Source organism: Hyaena hyaena, unplaced genomic scaffold (genome assembly GCF_003009895.1).
Source record: "Hyaena hyaena isolate Hyena2069 unplaced genomic scaffold, ASM300989v1 scaffold_881, whole genome shotgun sequence".
NCBI classification, from domain to species: Eukaryota; Metazoa; Chordata; class Mammalia; order Carnivora; family Hyaenidae; genus Hyaena; species Hyaena hyaena.
The window spans coordinates 387623-404346 of record NW_024081511.1 but is presented as its reverse complement, the minus strand read 5'-3'; the positions used below and the strand labels follow the sequence as shown (position 1 = coordinate 404346).

Genomic DNA, 16724 nt, shown 5'->3' with positions numbered 1-16724 from the left:
TGAGATCAAGTCCTGAGTTGGTTTCTGCCTGACAGAGTTGAGCTTGCTTGGGATTCTCTCTCTCCCCGTCTCTCTGCCCTTCCCCAGCTCTCTCTTTCTCTCTCTCTCTCTCAAAATAAATAAACTTAGAAAACAAATTGAAAATAAATGAATGAATGAGATAGTTTTTTCCATATTTCTATAATCCAATGAATGTTTGTATTATTATAATATAATACACATAGTATTATAATTATTTCTTTACCTATTTTTTTTTACTTGACAGTGGGCATCTTTGGATCAACATCATTTCTTATCAGTATTCTCTGCAAACTCAGCATCTGATGTAGTTACAGTTTCCAAGTAGGTAATGTATAAATAATTGCTGAATGACATAAAGAATGAATGAATAACTAATAGCCACTTTAAATCATTTTGTGCCAGTCAAGTATTTCATGCTTTTATAGAAATAGAGTAGAACATCTATGAAATTGGTTTGAGAATTATTGCCTGTCTGTGACCAAAACACATGGCCTACCATCTAGGTGAAAAATAAATCATTTTCCTGGTACCCAGTTTAAAACACAATTTAAATGTATAGACTGTCCAGATGAGCCAACTCAAAAACAATACAAAATGGACATTTTATTTTGAAGCATCCAGTTGAACATGGAATGGTAATATGGTCCTCTGTAGACAAAATTATTTGGAGGTTTCAAACTGGCATCTGAATATATCTAAACACATAGATTTTCAGCCTGTAGAGTGTTTAGTATTCTTTGCATTTAAATATTCTTTGGTATAATGTGCTTCAGTTTACTTTCAACCACACAAGTCTCTAATGGAGTAGACATTTTTATGCTGTTTCACAGACTTCCCTTCCCTCTTTGGTCATTGCTGTCAATGGACTTTGTAACTTTGTGACAACTGAATGCTACCCAATGCCAAGTAACTATTTACTACTTTGCATCAGTGTTCCTTTTTAACAGACTTAACCTGTGGTTTTCATGTCACATAAAAAAAGACTTTCTCTACAGCATTTTCTTGCAAGTTAAATTTGAAGCTTATTTCATGTCATGTTATAGAAAGCAATTTCATAGATCAAAATAAAATATATGTACTGCAAAAAGGACTCCAATACAGAAAATATTTACCAAATACAACTGAAGAATAAAAGCATTAAAGTGAACTTCTTCGTTTTTAAAAAATTGTTTAAATATTTTATTTATTTCTGAGAGAGAGACAGCATGAGCAGGGGAGGGTCAGAGAGAGAGAGAGAGAGAGAGAGAGAGAGATACAGGATCCGAAACAGGCTCCAGGCTCTGAGCTGGCTGTCAGCATAGAGCCCGACACGGGGCTCGAACCCACGAACCAGGAGATCATGACCTGAGCCAAAGTCGGACACTTAACCGACTGAGCCACCCAGGTGCCCCCGTTTTTAATGTATTTCATCCAACCGGCTTATATATTTTGTTTCTCAACTAGAATGATGTTGCCCCGAAGAGGACATCTGATGGGTCTGTAGACTTTTTGATTGTCATGTCTGGGAGGAAGATGCTATTGGTATCTAGTAGGTAGAGACCAAGAATGCTCCTAACAACCCTACAATGTACAGAGCAAGCCCTTACCCCCTAACAAAGAATTATTCAGCCCAAAATGTCAAAAGTGCGGAGGTGAAGAAACCCTGCTGTAGAATAAATAATATCAAGTTATTTATTACATTTGCTAAGTGTCTAATCTTCCACACAGCTTTTTTGATAAACAAAAGAAAACCAAAATCATCTCTTTAAAATTACCAGGTATGCAAGAAGAATAAATCCATGTTCAGAAAACAGTGAGACCACCATTCATTATACACCAAACAGTTCTGTTGCATTAGTAAGGCAGAGCTAGCTGGCAACAACAGCAAATCAAATGTTGAGAACCTTAAAACAAATTGCATTTTGTTCTTTCCTAATAAGAAGCAGGGAAGAAGAAACCTCTGGTGTTGTCTTAACTGCTCAACAATGCCAGCATTTTGACATCTCCCTGTGCCTTTGCTCCATGGACTCAGGTTTGCCACTGCTCCTTAAGGCAGGAACAATGAAAAGAGGGATTAAAAAAAAAAAAAGAAAAAAGGAGAGGTGGTGTTGGTTGTGCCAATAGTAATCATTCTCTTCTCAAGAAAAATAAATACTTTTCCATATGCCCCCAACCCTCTTCTGTCTACAGGAATTAGCCAGAAGTCTACTGTATGATGATAAGGAAGGCTGGGATTTTCACCCTCAATAGTGAAGGGACAGTGAAGACAACAGTTGAGATTGTGTTGATTTAATCACCAGAGTCTCTGCTAGAAATAAGTATATTTGTGCCACAGTGCATAGAAGGAACTGTGGTAGAGCCCCCCCCCCCACACACACACCTAAAGAATGTGGTGAAAACCTCACAACAAAGGAAGACAACCTGGCTATATGTGTGTGCATGGCATGCCTCAGGACTCGGTAATGTAGACTGCCCATTCAGACTATGTTACCATATGTGGGAGACAAAAGAGCAAAAACTGTACAAAAGGAAACCCCCCACTGGACTCAGGGCTCAGCCTTTTGGGTCTCAGCCTGCTGAGCCCGTGCTGGCATGAATGAAGCTGCTTCCTGGAAAGAAAAGACTCAGTGTCCTGACTCTATGTGTGTGACTCACCATCAAATTTCATGGGGGCTTGTCTGGGATTCAGAGACGGTCCCTTGTCACTAGGGTACGAACCTCGGGGCACTGGGAAAAGTGCCCTTGCTTGGTACCCGCAGACTGCTTGATCCATAAGAGACTAGCCCCTCCCAGAGCCCTGGGGTGAGGTCCCTGGATACACAAAGGAACCAAGTGAGGCCCAGGAAGCAGCTCAAGGAGTGCCACCTATCAGACTGGTAAGAACCCAGTTTCCTTTCGGTAGACCTGCTCCTAAGAGGCAGAAGGGGACCCTGATCACGTCCCAGAGTTGTCTGAGTAGTTCCATAATGAACAAAACCACAATCCTATGGTGCTGGGTGCTGGACAGCAGGTTGGAGATTCTGTATGACTGTGTGTGAATGAGACGGACAGTGGAAAGGTTCAAACCTGACCAATGGGCTGAAGCAAGTGTTGAGTCTTGATCTGTGGGGATGTGGGCCGAGGACAACCCACCAGGACTGGCCTGGAACATACCTCCAATAATTTTAGAACTAAAGCCACGGGCAGCATCCACCTGCCAAAAACAATATTTCGTCCCTCATAAGGCATAGATGGAGATACAGAAGCACCTGGAGAGACTTCTAAAATATAGGATCCAAATAAATAGTAATAATAAGAAAGCAAATAAAAATAAAATACAGGATCTTCCAACCCTGTCAATCATTGTGGAACACACCTCTCCTACCAGTCTAGAAGCGGGGCACTGATGACTATCAGCCAGTCCAAGACTTGCGTGCAACAAACCAGGCCACAGTCACCCTGCACCCAGTTGTCCTGAAACCATACACTCTCTTGGATCTTATCCGTGCCGAAGCTGCCTTCTTCACATGCCTTCTTCTGCATCTGCCTGGCCCCCAGGAATCAAACAATTTTTGCTTCCCAATGGGAAAATTCTGAAAATGGTGACAAGGGCCAGTTGACTTGGACCAGATTGCCTCAAGGGTTCAAAAACTCCTCGACTATTTTTGGCACTGCATTCACTTCAGACCTAAGAGCCTTCCCAGTGGATCAAAATGGATGTGTCTTGCTTCAGTAGCAAATGACTTACTGCTGGCTGGAAGGTCTCAGAAGGATTGAATGGAAGGGACTTGGCAACTCCTTACTCTCCTGGATAAAGGGAAGCTGGCTTAAGGCCTTAAGGAAAAAGGCCTAAATATGTCAAAAGAAAGTCAAGTACCTTGGCTTTCACCTCTTCCAGGGGCAGTGTATACTCAGCTCAGAGAGAAAACAGGCCATTTGTTCAATCCTGGTCCTGTCAATCCGACACCAAGTTTGGGAATTTCTCGGGGCCCCAAGTTTCTGTAGAATCTGGATACCTAACTTCTCTGTCATGGAAAAACCTCTTTATGAGGCCACAGAAGGGTGACAGTGGGAACCTCTGTTATGGGAACAAGTACAGCGAAGGATATTTGAAGAGATCAAGTGGGCCCTCACCGATGTGCCTGATCTGGGGCTCCCAGACATGTCCAAGCTTTTCTTTTTGTATGTTCATGAATGCGCCAGTATCACTAGTACTAACCCAGATGTTGGGGTAATGGCATCACCTGATGGCATATCTCTCCAAGCAGCTTGGCTCTGTTGCCCAAGGCTGGCCACCCTGACTTCAGGCACTTGCAGCCACAGCCCTTTTAGTGTCTGAGGCTGACAAGTTAATTATGGAACAAGAATTTACTGTCTGAGTGCCGCATTCAGTATGACATAAATGGAGTACAAGGGACAGTACTGGCTAACCAACTCCTGGATGATCACATATCAGGGAATGCTATGAGAGAACCAGCACATTCACGCAGACGTAGTGCGGACCCTAAACCCTACAACCCTACTGCCTGTCAGGCCAGGTCAACCAGAAGATGACTTCACTGAAGTCATGGATGAGATTCTCTAGCCCACCAGACTTGAGGGATCAGTCCCTCAAGGACCCCAATGCTGAGTATTTCACTGATGGTAGCAGTTTTGTGAAAGTAGGAGAATGCCTTTCAGGGTACTCCATGGTGACCCTGAATTCTATCTATTGATGCCAAAGCCATGCCAACAGGGACTTTGGCACAGAAGGTAGAGCTCATCCTGCTAACCCAATCTCTCCTGGCTGCAGGGATACAAGTTCATATATACACAGACTCTAAATATGCCTTCATCATCCTCCACGTACATGGGGCTTTACATATAGAGAAAGATCTAATAAACTCAGGAGGAAAAGACATAAAGTGTGATAAGGAAGTCCTTGAACTTTTAGGGCCCCTGTGTGGGCCCCTAAAAGAGTGGCAGTCATGCATTGTCGGGGACATCAAAGGGGAGACACCACGACTGCATGGGGAAACCATAAGGCAGACCGAGAGACAAAGCTTGCCGCCTCCAAAGGAATTAGTGGCTTTAACCGCCACACTGTTCCTAGTCCACTGGCAGAATGAGACCCCAATTATAACATGAGAGTACCTGATTTAAGACTGAAAAGGGAAGCTGCCTCCCAGGTGGATGGTCAAATTTGAAGCCAGCTAAGTAGCAATTCCTGAAGCCCTGGCTCCAGCTTTTCTCAAGCAGTTCCATCAAGAAACCCATATTGGCAGGACAGTTCTCGAGACTACGTTGAACAGACATTTCTACATCCCTGACTCTCCAGCATAGCCTGAGAAGTATGTCAGCAATGTGAAATGTGTGCCCAGAATAACTCACATCAGGGACCCAAGGATGTCCCTGGGGCGTAGAGTGTTGGGGGACCGCCATTTGAAAATATGATGGCAGACTTCACTGAGCTTCCCTGGGTCCAGGGCTGTAAATATCTGTTTGTCTTTGGGTGTGCTTTCTCAGGCTGGTTGGAAGCCTTTCCCACTCACCCAGAAAAGTCACATGAACTGGACTGACTTTGTGTAAAAAGAAATCATCCCTAGGATTTTGGATCCCTATTACTATGGGATCCGATAACATGGCTGAGGTGATGTGGCTGGTGGCAGACAGGTTAAAGATCACCTGGAAGTTATACATGGCATACTGACCCAGAGCTCCAGGAAGTGGGACAAATGAACCAAACCCTAAGGCTGCAATTAAGTAAACTATCTCAGGAAACTCACCCACACTGGAACCAGATGTTTCCAATAGCATTGTTTAGAATCGGGTGTAGTCCCACTAAGCAGACAGGGTTCTCCCTTTATAAATTCTTTTATGGGCATCCTCTCCCCACTATCAAGGTCATAGGAGGGATCTAAATGAGATAGGCAATCGAATCCTAAGGCAACAGATGCAGACCCTTGGCTCTATCCTGACCACTTTATACCACTGGGTTAGGGAGTGATTACCTATGAGTCTGACCACAGATACTCACCCCTTTAAACCAGGAGATGCTGTATGGGTGAAGGAATGGAACGTCCAACCCCTATAACCACTCTGGAGGGGCCCATTCACTGTCATTTTGTCCACCCTTACTGCAGTAAAGGTAGCCGAGGTGGGTCCCTGGATTCACCACAGCAGAGTGAAGCTGGCATCTTGAACCGAGAGTGCATTCCTGATCCATCAACACTGTGCAAGCTGACCATACTGAAGAACGGAGCAATCTTCAGCTCCATGGGCTCCGGGAGACTGCAGCCCCTGCTTTAGTCACTCCAGAAGCTGATTAATCCAGGCATGGCAGAAGCTTGAGGAATCAACCGTCTGGTGGAACAAATAAACTTTCCTTATTTTCTATATCTGTTTCCTCACTGTGATGCACTGTCACCCTTTGTTTCTCACTGTTATTGTGATTCTTGCTCTACTTTTTGCCATAGGATTGGCAGAGGCTGCCCGGGCCAGCTGAGAGTATGGTGAGAGGTTTCTGTTAGCATTCATCTTCCCTTTGTGAATAGGATGCTTCTTTGGTATTGGTTGCTTCTAATCTGGACCCCTTCTGTAGACCTAGATTCCTCATCATGTGACCCATATGTTCACATGGCCAGGCCAGGGAATCACTTGAACCTTACTATGCCATACCCATTTATCATGTCAAGGAGAAGTGCTGGGGTCCAGCAGACACAATAAGACCACCTATTCTATCTGACAATGGGAGAGTCAATACACTTGCTTTGACCCACAATATCCCCCCCCCCCCCCCCCAGTGAAGATTGGTTACAATCCTATCAAGACTGGCAGGGTGGGGTGGGGTGGGCAGTGGGAAGCTTGGTCGGCTGGACAGAAACTACTAACCCAAAATGACCAGTGTTAATGCTGCTTGATGTATGGGTGGTTATAGGTATTGGCCCAGAGGCATCTGTCATAAGAAAAAAGTGAGCACTTTTCATAGAGGGCCCAAGGATTCTTGATATACTATATGGAGGCCTAGATTGGGAAGAGGAATACCGACTCAATGACAAATACATATATGAGGAAAATGGTTTATGTGCCTATACACCTGAGTGTTTATGCCCCAGGTGGAGCTGCATTTCATGGGCTACATGGGAAAAAAGAAGGCACAACAGTGCTCCGTCAGAAGGGGGCTGCTACATCAGGTTGTCAATCAAAGGCTTGTAACCCTTTACCATCATTACCCCAGGAGATTCTAAATGGCATTGGGACATCCGAATTGGCATCTGGATCTATGGAGAGGGAGAGATCCAGGAACTGTCCTGTATTTCAACAGAGTCACTATAGCCCATCCAGCCATGCTCCATCATGTCTTTTACTCCTTCTACGAAGAACTAAGAAGCAGCTCCCTCCCCCGCCCCACTTCCATTTCAGTCACAGCAAGGAACTTGTTTCTAGCCCTGTCAGAGACTATAGCCCAGACTCTAAAGATCTCTTCTTGCTATGCATATGGGGGAACCAACATGGGGAATCAGTGGCCATGAGAGGCTAGAGAATTAGATCCCCATGAACCTTATACACCAGTTACTATGTATATGAATCTTTTGCCTAACATATTTTCTTGATTAAAAAAAAAGTCAACACAAAAAGTTCTAGGGCAGCATATAATCCTCTATCAAGCCTCTTGCTTATAAGAACCAAGAAAACCTTAGGTCTGAATTTTGCTATATGTTTCCTATTTTCTATATCTCTGGAAAAAAAAATCTCATCTCAGGATCCCACTGGCATAGTTTACCACTCAGTGGAGAAACAGCTATAACGACTCCAATGAAAAATCAAAAAAGAAGATGATACAGGTCACAGTCACTGTTAGGAGCCCTACTCTTGCAGGCAACGCAGGTTTATAGTATCAATCAAGATTCCCTGACAGAGTTTTCATTACTGATGCTACCTTTGGTATTGCTAAGGCCTTCATTGCTAGGGAACTACCCAGTCAAAACCATTTTCTGAAGGAATGGCCTGGTATCAGTGCTGAATCATGACCTGGAAAGAGTAGTTATATTATTCAATACTTCCCAAAGGCTTCAAATCCAGGTTCTTTCAGCTCAGTCAGATTTAAAAAAAAAAAAAAAAGTGTTCAGAATAGGAGATGTCAATTTAAGATGACCTCAAATAAAGGCTTTGTGTGCCATGGTGTTTTAACAGTTGATATTTTTAGGACTCTCAACCCTTCTAAATCTTATGAGGAAACAATGCCATAGTAAGAAATCTGGGGACATAAAACTTATTTCAAGGAAGCAGAAAACCTTTTCTCAAAACTGTATCTAAAGGAAATTTACATTAAAACAAAAGTGGGTAAATAAAATTATAACTGCAGTAGTTACCTTATAAAAATTTAGGTAAAATTTGTTGATTATAAATCCATTGTAGCTGTAAGGACTTTTTCACTTTTTTAAAAATACATATGTTAAACGTTTTATTCTGTAGTCCATCTTGTTATCAAACTTTAAATTCTGTCTTCGATTCATTCCACTCACTACCGATTTTAAATCAATCCTTTTCAACTTAAATATTTTCCCCCTCCATTCTGCTTTTTGCTTTTTTTCATTTTAAAAAGGGGTTTCAGCTGTTGGGAACCTGAGGTTGATTGGCCTTGAGGCTGAGAAGGGCTCTTCTTGCTGCTCCCGATTTGGCAATCCTGTAGCTTTGGCCACGCCCTTAAATGTCCCCTTGCCTTCCAATTCCACTGTGACTCTGACCTTACCATAGTAAGTTCTCTCAGCTGGGCTAAATTTGGCGGTTTCTGGTTCCATTTCAAGCAATTCTCGCACAGGGGAAGGGGGCACATTTGTAGAAAATTTTTCTGTCAGCAGCAGCATCATAGGATAATACACCTGCTAGACCTTCTCCAGGGACATCCCACTGTTCATGTAAATGGCACCAGCAAGTGTCTCGAAAACGTCCCCCATGACCTTTGGACATCCTCCTCAGACCTCCTAAGCTCCGAGTCCATGCCCTGCATCTCGTTCTTTCCAGCTGGAATTGCACGAAGTCGTCGATGACGTGGAAGAGCTCAGGGGAAGTGGTACTCGACTGCCAGCAACGCGGAGATGGTGGTGTTGACCAGCGCGGACGGCAGGTGGTCAGGACGCCTGGGGAGTGCTGCCGGGGTCTTGGTAAAGGTGCTTGGTTATGAGGTAGTCCAAAATCGCATCTCCCAGGAACTCCAGGCACTGGTACCAATCAGTAATAGTATTTAGTGGTAGGAGGCATGTATAAAAGCCTGTAGAACGTAAGCCTTATTCTTGAACCTGTAGTTGATTTTCTTTCCGAAATTCTCGAAACCCGGTATCAGGTGACTCAGTGTTTTGTCTGCGTCTGGATGATCAAAGGTACACCTCGGGGGAACCTTCAAACAACAATACTGCAGGTCTTTCAACACCACGGAGCGCGAGCTGGACACCGAGGCCACTGCCCAGCCCCCTGAAAGGGCCTTTCGTTGGCTGCTGGAAGTCTCCCTGGCGGGGCTGTGGCCCCTTCCCGGTCAGTCCTTTTCATTCCTGGGAGCCCCTTCAGCCCCAAGGAGGAGAGGAAGAGCTGGTTAAGTAGCAGCCCAACGGGGCCTGCACACAGTCGGCTATGCTCTTGTCCGCAATGCACTGCTCCATGTGCAGGTCGTAGGAAATGGACTGTTTCCCCATGTCAACACCACAGTGTTCTTCCGACGGAGTCCAGAACTAGGATCCAGGTAGCACACAGCATCCCAGGAGCTATAGTCAAAGTCCTCGAATCTGATGAGAACGGCCCACTTCCTAAGGAGGACTTTCTGGCCATTTTCCCATTTGAATGCAGATACAGTGGTGGCCAAAGGAGACAGAGAGATTCTCTTGACGAACGCTTCTGATCCCATTAACATGTTGTCTCTGAACTTGATGTGTTCCTGATCACACTCCAGGAAACCATCCACACGATCGGCAACCTCTTTTGGAGAATTCCACATCAGATCCTCCTCTTCCTCTTCCTCTTCCTCTTCCTCCTCCTCTTCCTCTTCCTCCTCCTCTTCCTCTTCCTCCAGGTCCTGGTCCAGCTTGTCATTAGCTAAATATTAAAAAAACTAAAATCACATTTAAAAACATCTGTGCTCTCTGATCCTATAATTATTTAACATGAAACATGTTTCCATCTCATGGTTTATATTTTACCATGAAATTGTCCACTCTGCCTCCTTTCCCAGCACAGAAATAATCATAATCATAAGGAATCATTAACAATTAGTCATCTGATAACCAGAATTTAAAAGAACATAAAACATTTGGCAGTACTGAAATTCAAACATTTATTATTTTTTTAAATTTATTTTTAGTTTTTGAGAGAGAAAGAGAGAGAGAGAGTACACAAGCAGAGGAGGGGCAGAGGGAGAAAAAGGGACAAAGTCTTAAACAAGCTCCCCACTCAGCACAGAGCCCAACATGGGGGCTCTATCTCATAACCATGAGATGATGACCTGAGCAGATTAAGTCAGATGCTTAACCAACTGAGCCATCCAGGCAGCTGCATACACTTTTTCATATAAATCATGAACATTTGCATCTCAACTAATAATTCCTAACATGTGATTACATTTAATGACATTTTAAAAGTCCCATTTGAATTTATATAATAGTCACAAAACAACCTCATAGACCAAGACATTCTGATTAAAAGGCATCTCTCATTAGAGCCTCTGAATTTTAGTTTTTACAGCCAGGAAACTTTTAATTTGACAAGCCATAACTTTACATAGGCACAAAGCTAGTTTTTCTTCTATTTTTATTTTTTTAAAAAGATCAAAATGATATCTGAAAATCATGGCTATTTAGTGTATTTCTTTCATTAATATAGTTGAAAAACTAAGCAAGTATCATGGAGAAATAAAATCAGAGAAAAATTTCACAACTGCCCAACTTTTAGCATATGAATAAAATTTTAAAATGATGTATATTCGAATAATTATAATAGTGTGAAAATTCTTTACTTCAGAACAGATTGAAATTTATTCAATAAAATGAACTAGTTTCTGAATTTTGTTTATGTTTATGTCTTTAACATATATTTTTTCTTTGGCTTCTCTTTCAATGTTTCTAAAAAATGAAAATGTTTATTTTTCCCCCCAAAATGTTGAAAAATAAAAAGAAATTTGCAGATTCAATAGTTTAAAAGGAATTTCTAATTATATAAGACCCCCAAACCTGGGGAAATAAAAAATGTTTTTAATAAAACTCAAATATTAACTAGGTCACTGGTATAAACTCTTTATTAATATTCACTCATAAGTTATATTAATACTATGGTATTGGTAAGTTGGAAGAAGCATAAATAAAATATTCTGGTCCAGCAAAGTGAAAAAAAATATTTGGACAAATAAAATATTTAGTCCTGAACAAATTAATGTATAATATCAAAGTTAAAAATACTATCATGAAACTTAAATTAGTCATTCTTCTGATGTATTTTTCTAAATGGCCACAAAAGTGGTTTATTTACTTCTGAGAAAAAGAGAGAGAGGAGCAGAGAAAGAGGGAGACATAAGATCCAAATCAGGCTCTGTATTATCAGCACAGAGCCCAACAAGGGCTGGAACTCACAAACCATGAACTCATAACCTGAGCTGAACTTGGAGGCTTAACTTAATGAGCCACCGAGGAGCCCTCAGAAGTTATTTTAAAGTAAACTAGAAATAGATCCAAGAAATTTAAGTTCAACTGTGAAGTGGTTTCAGTTTTGCAAATTTTCTTCTATGCTTACCTTGCTGTATTAATGTTCTTCCCACTCCTAATTTCTCTAGTGATGCTAATCAAATTCTCAAGTTAGGTGACATTAATAAAAATGTGCTTATATAGCAGGCAGGCCCTCCCAATTTCTCACTGCACTGCTCTTTCTTAATGAAACAAAACTAACTTTCTTTTACACAAATCACAAAGGTGGCAAGACTGTCACCAAAAATGCTTTGTATGGCAGAAATGTTAAAGGTGTATCTTTCTGTGAAATAAATGATTTTAATAGTCTTATTTGAAACTTAATTTTTTATCACTATGCTTTTTTTCCTCATATCCTAAAACCCTTCTTTGTCACATGGGTAAAAATATGCTCCTGTTTAACTATGCATGGTTATCGTTTTGTACAAAGTGTGTGTCACCACAAAATAATTTTATATTGTGCCACAAATTTTTCCTGGGATATTTATTATAGAAGTGATCGTTTGTAGAGATATAATTCCCAGCCAGCAGCTCTGGATACTTCTGGTAATTTGGGTGGCTGCAGAAGGAGAATAATCAGCCAAAAAGAAGAGATTTATCTTTTTCAAATAATTCATTATAAAAGAACAGATGCCACCCATATATCAACCTAACATATATTGTGCTTTATGGATTTCATCCATATCTCTCTTGCTTAGGGAGTCTTGACTCCCTCTTTATAGTCCTTTTAGACGTTTTGAAGATAGATTTAAATCATAACAAATGAGGCTTACTAGTTAACGTAACAAATTTTAGATCCAGTGATTAGTAATATACATATAAACACATGTAGATGATTGGGTAATTGAGAGATATTTTATATTGAAATTCTTGTGATAAAAACCTTTTTAAAAAGGTCTCACTGAATGATTCCACAGTAATAAAAAATACTTTTTTGAAAATTTATAAATTAACTTCAGCCAACTCTGAAATATTTCACTTTTTTTCCATTAGAAGGAGATACTACTGTTCTTTTTTTTTTTTTTTTTTTAAATGCATGATACCTATACATGTACTGCCTCATAGAGATATATTTCTCTGCGGTTATTTTCCTGAAAAGCAAATTGTGCCAAATGGGGTGAATATGGAAGATTTGTTGACATTTCATCTTAAAATCATTTTATGATACATGTTTTATAGAACATTCAAATATGTCCCAATGCATCTTGTATACTGACAATATATTTTTAATATTTTGCTTTTTTTTTTTATGTTTTATTTATTTCTAGGAGAGAGAGAGAGAGAGACAGCGTGAGCAGGGGAGGGTCAGAGAGAGAGGGAGTCACAGACTGAAACAGGCTCCAGGCTCTGAGCTGGCAGTCAGCACAGAGCCCGACGTTGGGCTCGAACCCACGAACCGCGAGATCATGACCTAAGCGAAAGTCGGACGCTTAACCGACTAAGCCACCCAGGCGCCCCTTTAATATTTTGCTTTTAAAATATTTTAATGGAATGCACATTAGGTGCATTAGTTTAGACTAAGTCTAGCATCTTATATACTCTTGGAATTTAAATATATATGAAGGTAGGTTTAATATATAAATGCTTAAAATGTGCTAACAGTTTTACATGCATATTGGATTCTAATAATTCTATGAAGTATTATGCCAAGCTTATAAATAAGGACATTAACCAAACTTTCTGATGGAGGAAAGCTTGGATTCACTTTGAATTTAACCACAAAGCACATTCTTTTGTTGCCACTTTTACCTCAATATAAAATAAAGTTGCTTGGAGACATTCATGATAAGGATTCTTGATATATACACAAACCCCTATTCTTATATCATTCACTATGTTACTGTTAACATTTAACGTATTTTGGGACAGTTACATATCAGTACAAATAGGTCAACTTCACTGTTAGATTGTTGTGTAATTTCCACAGGATGACTACAATTTAATCCATTTAGTCTAAAAATGATGCATGTTTATATAGCTGTTTCTAATTTTTCTCTATCACAAGCAATGTCTCAACAAATATTCTTATACATAGTAATTTGGGCATATGTGCAAGTATATTTGTAGGATAAATCCTTGAAAGGATAACTTCTGGGTTAAGCTAGTTGTGTATATTTATATTGATATCTAGGGCCAAACTAGCATTCACAAGTGCTTTAACAATTATATCTTCCTAAAAATTATTTGAATGTGGAAACCTATTCACATTCTGGTGGCTGAGTATATTAGCAAATATTTATTTTTAACTTGGTCAATATCAATTAAAAGGAAAAAAAAAGGAGGGGGCATCAGGGTGGCTCAGTCTGTTAAGCATAGGATTCTTGGTTTCAGATCAGGTCAAGATCCACGGTTTGTGGATCAAGCCCTGCATCAGACTTTGCACTACCAACACAGAGCCTGCTTGGGATTCTCTCTCTCCCTCTCTTTCTGTCCCTCCGCTGTTTACATTCACTCTGTTTCTCTCAAAATAAATTTAAAAAAAGAAAAAAACAAGGAAATGTTACCCATCTTACACTTAATAACAATTACCATTCATAACAAATGAAGTAGAATCTATAAGTAAAGATTCTTTATTAATTATAAGTGATAGAGCCATTGTTGTGAAACTTCCAAGTTACATGGCATTTAAATCATGAAGCTGTCTTAATAACATTCAGAAATTTAGTAAGATTTAAGCATAGGTAAAGATATTTAATCTTTGGTAAAGGTAATTTTTATGAATTCAATAAACTTATCTAGCATGGAGTAACCTTGAAAATATATTTTCCCAACATACTATTTGTAAATGACAGAATAATTAGCCTAGTGATTGAGTTAGAAAACTCTTAAGGGCTAACATATGAGACACACTTTTACTTTCTACCAAAGCTCACAGTATCAAAACAAAGACTGCCCATTTCATGAAATGTTAAAGTTTGTATCACCTAAATTGTCTTCTTTAGTAATTTTTAACAATACTTTGTGAAGAAGATAGACTAATGTTTGAAGATGTTCTATATTTTCTTTTAAAGATTTTCTTATTATACTTCTTGTACTTTTATACTTTGATCTGCAATCTTCATGCAATTGATATTAGGTTATGCTGTGTGATGGTTAATTTTATATGTCAACTTGATGGGTGCCCAGACTAAACATTATTTCTGGATTTGCCTGTGTGGGTGTTTCCAGATGAGATGTATGACTCTGTAACTTGCCCTCCAGTGTGAAAGGGCCTGAATAAAACTACAGGCAAAAGAGCCCACTCCCTTTTTCATGCCTTACTGATTGAGCATTGGCTGCTGTTGTTTCAAGTATTACCCTTAACCTTCTTTGTTTTTTCAATTTGGTTTATATAATCCAGTTTTCCAAGATAAATTCAGTCTTATTCCAAATGTTACCTATTTACCAATATTTTTCATTAAAATTTGAAACTTGCTAAAAAATATTTTTCATGTATTTTTCACTGATTGATGGGACATCCCATCTCATCTTCCCCTCTCATTTGAGAAGTATACCATCCACTCCCTTGGTCCTCTTTGGAATCCAATTGGCTAATACCTCTGGCTTTCCTGGGTCTTCAGCTTGCAGACAGCAGATCATGGGACTTCTCAGCCTCCTTAACTGTGTGAGTCATTTCCTCATAATAAATTTCCTGTTATGGGTGTGTGTGTGTGGGGGTGTATATATGTAAATGTGTGTGTATATATGTCTGTGTGTATATTTATATATACTATTCTGTTTCTCTGAAGAACTCTAACACATGAAATGAGGTAGGAATCCAGATACATTTTTTTCCTTATGGCTATCCAATTGACCCAGCATCATTTATTTAAATAAGAAATTCTTTTCCTGGTGCACATCAGAGTTGCTTTCCACACAAATCTGGAGACTACATACATGTGGGTCTGTTTCTGGATTCTAATTTATATTTCATTATTTAGTTTTGGACCACCTTTTCTCTCTCTATTTCCCTCTGTTTCCTCAAAAAAAAAAAAAAAAAGATGAATGATAGTGGTACTTATCTCATAAGGTTGTTATGGGGCTCTAATCAGTTAATGTATTTAAACCACAATTAAGATTTCCTGAAGTAATTGTTGAAAGTGTAGTAAGATTTGATAATGATGATGATTATCATCATCCTCATCTATTTTCTCACAATTTTTCCCCTGGGCTCCTGAAGGTATTCCTCGTTATCTGTCACCTTAAAAGCAATTACTTAATTATATATTTTTAATTCACAGCAAACTTTAGCTCACTTTTAATTTATGTTGTAAAATTGCATTTTCCTCCTGCCTGGGGAAACTTCATTTGCTATATACTTATTTCTTTTGCTGGACTGTAGCATCTTTGTATAGACCTTGTGCTATTTCCTTTTCCATTCTTCATCATTGGATGATCACTTGTTTTTAGCCAGCCGTTAGTCAGATGTCTACCAGGGGAGGCATCAGCACATTATTTCAAGCCACCTTAAAATTTTTCTCATAATCTAGGCTGTGGTATGAGTAAAATTAGCTTGTGTAAGTGTCTTCATAGATAAAGGAGACCACAAATGAGCACCTAGGGGTTGTTTGCAATGTAAATAGTCTCTTCCCTTCTGCTGTCAAGAGACAGTTCTTATACATACATGGATATATGCGTGATTCCTCATTTATTACTTCTAGGAGCCCAGCTGGATCCAAGAAACTCCAGGTATATCCCTGTTTTCTCTACTTCAAAGAAGGGATTTCATATCCATCTCAGGAATCAACACAACATAATGACATTTTTTTTTTTCTGAAAACAAAACAAAACACAGATATTGGGCTACCACTGAATCCCCGTTCCGTGACTTCTTATTTTAGATTTCTCCTGTGTGCTTTCCACACTACTACTACTTTGATATTTGGGTGGTGGGGGATATATATATATATATATATATATATATATATATATATATATATATACACCTCTTTTCATGTTTATCTGGGAGTTTTATTTTGTTCTAATTAGATTGTGTTTTATTTTTTGTTTGATTTCTAGGAAGAGAAAGAGCATATTAAATTTAGGATCCCATGTTCAGAAATA

General features: G+C 39.7%; 1 pseudogene; it reads right to left on the bottom strand.

The window, feature by feature from the left end:
- Positions 1–8521: 8521 nt before the first annotated feature.
- On the bottom strand, positions 8522–9946 carry LOC120222456 (annotated as a pseudogene).
- Between the last annotated feature and the right edge of the window lie 6778 nt (positions 9947–16724).